This window comes from Capsicum annuum, chromosome 8 (assembly GCF_002878395.1).
Source record: "Capsicum annuum cultivar UCD-10X-F1 chromosome 8, UCD10Xv1.1, whole genome shotgun sequence".
Taxonomy (NCBI): Eukaryota; Viridiplantae; Streptophyta; class Magnoliopsida; order Solanales; family Solanaceae; genus Capsicum; species Capsicum annuum.
In genome coordinates, this window is record NC_061118.1 from 84,276,938 (window position 1) to 84,284,400 (window position 7,463).

At 38.0% G+C, this 7,463-nt stretch overlaps 1 non-coding gene across 1 annotated transcript; it reads right to left on the bottom strand.

The window, feature by feature from the left end:
- Positions 1-6,891: 6,891 nt before the first annotated feature.
- Positions 6,892-6,997, bottom strand: LOC124886888. The gene has a single exon (XR_007044292.1). It is a non-coding gene; the product is annotated as a small nucleolar RNA R71 (small nucleolar RNA).
- Between the last annotated feature and the right edge of the window lie 466 nt (positions 6,998-7,463).

Genomic DNA, 7,463 nt, shown 5'->3' on the forward strand with positions numbered 1-7,463 from the left:
TTGTCTTGGTGAAGTCTGAGTAGTTAAGACAACTAAGTCGTGCTACGACAGTAAATCAGGAGCTATTGGAACGCAACCCAAAGTTTGTATATTTAAGCAAATGTTTTTACTTTTATAATTAGGGTTTAGTACAGAGAAGGTAAAAAATGAGAGGTTAGCTGAAAGGCCATGACGATATCTCTGATAAGCCGTCACAATTGTGATAAGCTATAAGAAATGTCATCAGATAGGCCAAACTTGAGGTAACTTCTACTTAGGGGTGACGATGTTTGTGATAGGCTGTCATACTTGTGATAAGCCATCACAAGTCATCATCAGACCATAGCCTTAAAAGCTAAAATTTTGGGCCCATTTTAAATCAAATCCGACCCGGCCCAACATAGGAACCTTTTCAAATTTCTGCTAGTTTTAATTCTTTTACTTTAGTTTATTTCTTCCCTTAGTTAGTTTATCTCCTACTCTTTGTAAAAAACTTCTACAAAATAAGTTCCCTTGTGCGTGGGTTTGCAATTCACAATCAAGAGATTCTTCCTACTTCTTCATGTACGTGTAATCAGATTAAGGGACCCCATTAGGTATACTCTAACTTTAACTCTTCTTTTTTTTGTGGTAAGTGATTGATAGATGAAAAACTAAGTCCCCAAGATGCTTGAACCAAGTTGAACTTGGAAAGAAGCTAAAATCGCACCTAGGGTTTGCTGTGCAGTTCCTGGGTTTGAAAAAGACAGCTCACACTCAAAATTCAAGTGAATTTTGAGAAATAATGGGGACCGAAAATTGAGTTAAAATCAAAAGTGGGTTATGATAAGAGATGGCGACATTTATGATAGGCTATCATAATTGTGATGGCTTATCAGGAATGTCGTCAAAGACTGGCAAGAATGAAGTGATTTCTGTTTAGAGCTGACGACATTTGTGATAGGCTATCACAATTATGACGGCTTATTAGGAATGTCATCAAAAGTTGTTAAAATTTTAAAGGTTCTATCTAAGGTTGACGACCATTGCAAAAAGCTATTATAGTCATGACGGCTTATCAAGAATTGTCGTCACACCTGGAACCTGAAGCATGAATAAGCCAATGTGATTAATGTGTTTGTGTTTGTGCTCTTGTGGACTAACCAATGGTTTTTCTAATGCTACAGGAACCTTAAAATGGCATAAAAAAGAAAGAGCCCCAAAACACCAAAGAAAGCAACCAAAGAAAGTGTACGTCGTAAGCTTATCGACGAGGAATCTGATTACGAGGAGGAGGAACCCTTACTCAGGAAGCAAAAGAAAAAGCAAAGTTTAAAGAAACCTTCGCCACCTCTACCCATTAAAGTGGAGAATAGTGATTATAATGAGACTACAACACCACCAGAAAGTCCAGCTTTTGAACATACTGCCTCTGAGCAAGAGGGTTCTGAACAACATGATTCTGACCATGCCAAATCTGAAGAAGAGGAGCAGGAAGGGTCTGAGGAGTCTGAGTCTGAGGGAACAACATCTAGATCCCCATCCTCTGAACAACAAGATGATAAAGAGTCTCAAGCTCGGGGAACACTTATCAAATATAAGAACCCCAAAGTTTGAGATAATGCTAGGTGGAAAATTCCTAGGGCAGAGAGCATCTTCATCATTGGGCTCCGCAAAACTAATAGAAGAAGTGCTAAAAGGTTAATTTAGGAAGAAAAATTAATTATCACCAGAGGGTTGAGAAGGTACCCTGAAGTGGAACAGAAGTTATAAGAGTATGGCTTGGGATGGACCACAAAAGAAGGAGGTTCATTTTTCCTTGCACTAGTTTGGGAGTGCTACGTGAACTACCACGCTCAGTTGGAAAACATGTGCAGGCCAGGTAAAAGAGTAGCAGACTAGCCCCTATTAGATAGAGTGTAGGTGAGAGGTGTAAGAGTTGATGTCTCAATCAAAAAAATCAATAGGTTTTTGCATGGTCCCAACTTTACTCCTCAGGCCACCGCACCATCAGTCTATGCTCGGATTAGGAACTAGGAGAAATAACATCCGTGGTTGGCCAACATTATAGTTAAAGAAGAACCAGCATGGGTAACAAATCCAAATGAAAGAATCTATAAGTCCTCTTTGACTCAAGAGGCAAAGTTTTGGTGTGGTATAGTGCGAGTTTGGATGATGCTCACTGATGGAGATAATATTCTGGGTGATGAACGAGCTATTCTTGTGGCGAGCATGGTGTAGAACCTTCCTCTAAATTTTAGAGAAATCATTACTGATGAGATAAAGATTAGAATGTTGAGAACCAACACTGCTTACCCTTTCCCTTGTCTTATCATAGAGTAATGCCGAGCTGCTAATATGCCAAAGATTATAGGGGTTGATAATGACATTCCTGCCCAAAAGACTTATAACCCCATATGGGATGATGAAAATTATCCAGGATTGAGACTTGATAAAGGTGTAGAGGTATCTTCAGACCCTTCAGTTACAGATGCCGGTGCAGCACCTCATGTGGAAGTGCAAGATTCTGAGGCTATGCAACTAATTTCTTTAACACAGGCAGGATCAGTGCCTGAGACTAAAGCTAGCCCTTCAGTCCCTACAACAACAATAGGTTTTGTATTTTATCCGGTCGATATTCAAAAAGTGGATAAACAAGCCAAGTGGTGTGAGGCATAGCTAAATACTTTTGCCAAATAGTTTGCTGCTGCAGTGGACAAGAGAATCAAGGCTGCCCTTGAGCCTTTTGTGACTTTGCCTAAGCGGGTTGCAGATTTAGAGAACTGATTCGATGCGCGGGTAAAAGAAATGTCAGGGGCTGATCTTGCTAGATTTAGAGCGGCATTGGACAAGGTAAAGGCAGATGTAGGGGTATTTCAAAAACACCAATTTATGATACGAATAGGTTAGGCCATGCATGAATCTGAGGAAGAAATTCTAATTCTTGACCTCACTGGAGACTCACCAAAGAAAAAAAGGAAGAAAAGTAAGAAGAAAGGTAAGGGAAAGAGAGAGAGGCCTAACAGTACTGAAGAGTGAAAAGAAGAGAAGAGGACAAGAAAGAAGGAGGAGAAAGAGTAGCTGAAAAGGGTAGAAATTGAGTCCTTAGTTGATAGCAAGAAATGGGAGGCAACCATCCGAGCTAGGGCTGCAAGTGTCTCATCTAGCAGGGCTTCAGCTACTGCAAAGCCAGATGCTCCCGATGGAGATAAGACAAAAGATGATGTAGTAGCAGGGTCAGATACCCAGGATCCATGTGCTTAATTGCCTTCAGGTATACCCTAACCCTTAGAGCAGTTTATTTTTGATTTTAAGTTGAGGGTGTAGGGTAAGGCGTTGCTGTAGTATAGTTTATAGATAATTAGGAGTAATACAAGTACCTGAGGCATTTAGATTATTTTGTGATTTTTGAGTACCTCTCTAGTGGTTTGATAAATTGTCTACTATGTGAATTGCATCTATTTGTGACCACTATACATCTTTTTGTGGCATTCGTCTGGCAACTGAATAACCTTTGTTAAACAAGTACATGAACCAGATAAGTAGTGATATGCAAGATACTTGTATGCTATGTGTGTGTAAGGTCTTACTCAGTTCCCGTTGTGTGTTGAATCTAGAACTTGCCCGGTTAGTCTTGCCATGGTCATAGGATAGGAGTTAGGAAAAGATCATAGGCCATTTTTGATGATTATCCACTTTTAGCCTAAATGACCTTCCCAATGTGATTAATATCCCTTGATCCCTGTTAGAGCTTAATTAGCCTATTTCTTTCTAGAACACCTCTCACCTTCTTATTTACATCACAATGAACCTGTTTTGGCCTTGGTCCTCTTTGGATACTGTGCACCTTAACTTAGGCAAACAACCCAAGTTGAGGGTGGCTATCATAGGGGTGTGGGATACAAAATGATTATGAAGAGAGGAAGAATAAAAAAAATAATAAAAAAAAGTTGGGTGCAGTGAAAAAGGAATAAGAAATGAGAAAGCTATGTAAAAGATAATAAAAAGACAATGTGATAATTGAAAAGACCGCATCCATCTTGAGCATGTGTGATCAATAAAAGAGAGGAAGAAAAGAAGGTTGAGAGTTAAAACCCCGAGAGTTTAGTGTAGCGTTAAGGAGGCATGGACTCTCTAAAATATCCATGAATATCATACCAGCCCCTGGCCTACGTTACAAGCTTAAGAAAAGCCCTATAGTGATCCTAGCTGACCTGTCTGAAAACTTGGGTACTGACTATAAGGGAAAGACTATGGTATTTGACATGTAGTGTTTGAAACTTCATTCTGAGAGTGAATCTTGTTTTATCCCTCTATTTATGTTTTTGAATTTTGATATGAGTCAAAAAGGGATTTCTTTGTTGTGAGGGCACACAGTGTATGTTGCTAGTCACTGACTTTTTCGGATGTTTATGATCTTCGTATGGCATGGTTATTATTGCTAAATTTTTGCCGTATCTTGATTCTTGTGAGCTGTATGGTTGTTTTTCAAAACATCAATAGTGGGCTTTAAAATTGACTGACCTTGGAGGTGGTGAATGTATTCTGAACTAGTATAAGTAGTTAGCTGCCAAATTGTAATTTGTATTCTCTTAGTTATGTTATGGTTGCTTGAGGACAAACAATTGTTCAAGTTGAGGCTGTTGATGTATGAGCCTACGCTAACACATTTGAGGCTTTTAACTCTAAATAATTGTAAGGTCTTGAGCAACTTTAGTTGTTTTTGATTAGTTTACTTTGATTTTTGCAGTAAATGTTGAGATGTGGGAGAACAAAAAAATAATGGAAGCAAAAAGGCTAAAAAGTGAAGAAAATAAAGAATAAGTGTGGCTGACGACGTTAATGATAAGTTCTCATCCTGGTGATAAGCTGTCAAGGATGCCGTCATCCTTAAATAGAGAATGAGAGTTGAAGACATTTTTGTGATGACATTCGTGATAAGCCATCAGGTTGGTGGTAAGGCATCAACGTCGTCGTCAGCCTTTGGCAGCAAGAGCCAAAATTGTAGAGGAGCTAACAAGATCAGTGATAAGCCATCAGGTTGGTGATAAGGCATCAACATCAACGTTAACATTAGATAGCAGAAGCCAAAATTGCAGAGGAGCTGACGACATTCATGATAAGCCGTCAGACTCCTGATAAGCTGTCACAGATGTTGTCATCTGTTCTGAGAAAAAGCTGTAACTTTAATTTTATTTCCTTATTTAGGTTGAACTATTTAAACCTTTGTTTTATGGTTTTCTAAGAATTATTCATTCATTTATCAGAATTATTGTTCAGAAAAGAGAGTTAGATACCTTGAGTCTTGGATAATATTTTCTGATCTTTCTTTCTCTATTTTTTTGGATTCGAACAATACAACTATTTTGGGGATTTTTCTTTGTGATCTAATTTATGATTCACGAATTATTGCTCATCCTTGTAAGTTAATCTTCTCAATTATGAATTCAATTATGTGTTTTGTTCATTGCATCATGAGTGGCTAAACTCCGTTAACCTGAATTATGGGATCTAAGGTTAGGTCATGATGATGTGCTAAAAACTCAAGATTTAATAGGTGTTAGGATTTCTTGATAATTTTAAGATTTAAATTAATTTCTGTTGGTTGTAAAAAGTAGACACACCTTCTTTAATTTTCTTGAGAAAAAAATCATATACAGTAGGAAGTGACTTATCAACAGGGACTCAGAAATACTTCGTTTAATAATCAGCGCTGTAACAACGTTGATTAACCTGAGGTAAAATCTGGGCAGTGAATAGCAATTTACTAAGTTTGAGAGGATTAGGAAATTAGACACTTAAATAGGTCGAGAGACATTTGAGCATATCATCGATAAAGATAGCTTGTTATCCTAACCACCGTGAGAATCTTGAGTCACCTTTAGCATCGGTTATGTACCATAAGCCCTAGTGAACATAATTCTGGTTATTTCATATAATCTTGGTTACAAACATCGGAATTAAAGTGACAAACAATCATTGGTGAAACTTAAACCCCCATTTCAGGAAACGTTAAACTATCAATGAATTAAATTGCAAATGACTTGAATTCACACCATATTCCCCATGGGATTCAACCCCAACCTATTTGGGTTTTATATTTACAACGATCTCTTACACCCATTCAAGAGTGTAGTTTGGGCATTATCACATGTACACCAAATCCACACATACCCATGACTAATTTGCCCTAAGGTAGACATAATCCCAAGATTCTCTCTATATCGAATTTACATTACAATTGTTTGTAGTTTATGGAGTTTAGTTACTATTGACACACACTCTCCTAAAAAACCAAAACCTCTCCCCATTTTTAAATCACGCTTTTTACTTTATTTACACTTCGGGTGTTTTCTTATTAAGGTTAAGAACCATAAGACTAGAATTCCAATTTCCACTCCTTGTGGATTCGACCTCAACAAAAGTTGAGATATTGACAACGACTATCCTCTACCACTTTATATGGTATAGGTGAGCATTTTCAAAATAGTGCCATTGTCGGGGAATGAAATTTTGTTTTCACTTGTGCAGTATTGATTCTTAGTTAAAGAATACCCATAGTGGTATATATTTATTTTTCTTGTTGTTTTTGTTTCCTTCTTGGTGATCTCTGAAGCATAAATAGAGCCATGAGTTACAATGCTAGTCAACCTGGGTGTTTCGACAGCCCTCTTGATGACGAAGAGCAACTCAATGACATTGGTTGATCAAGTGCTATCTGTATCCCACCTACTAATGGGAATGGTGTCTTTTATATCACAAGCGGCATGTTGAATATGCTACAAATGAAGGCTCATAGTATGAAATCACTATGGTTTCTAATGGGAGAGGTAGTATAATGGCTTCAATCTCTTCTGAACGAGTCTATTAGTTCATAGTATAAACTCACTGCGGTCTTTCTTGATCACTATTTCTCGCTATCCACAATTTTCTAATTGCGTGATGAGATCACGAACTTTAGGCAATTGAATAGAGAACCCTTGTACGAAGTGTGGGAGAGGTTCAATAGAAAACTCATGCAATGTCCAAACCATGAGGTCCTGAAAAAGATGCTTCAGCAAATCTTCTAATGGGCTCTTGATCCGCTCAACAAACCCGTGGTAGACAATGCTATGGGGGGATCTTTTGTGAAGTTAAATTATCATGCGGCTTTAAATTTAATTAAGTTACCAAGCAAAACTGAGGATGCCATACTCGGGATATCAAAGTGCAAAAAGGTTTTCCTACTACTACCATGGTTGAAAACAAACAAAGAAAGAGGGATGAGAAAAGACAGGAGAATATGACAAAAATAATGAAACAATTGGAGATTTTGATGAAACATGTGATGGGTGCACCCAAAAAGGCGGTAAATGGCATAGAATCCAAGGCCTACCATGAAGAAGAGTCCAAGAATCTTGATGAGGAGATTTGGTATTTGGAAAATTATTTAGGTGGTTACCACCCAGCCTATCAATGACAAGGTGGGAATCAAGGTTGAACGGACCGTGAACATGGCTGTGATT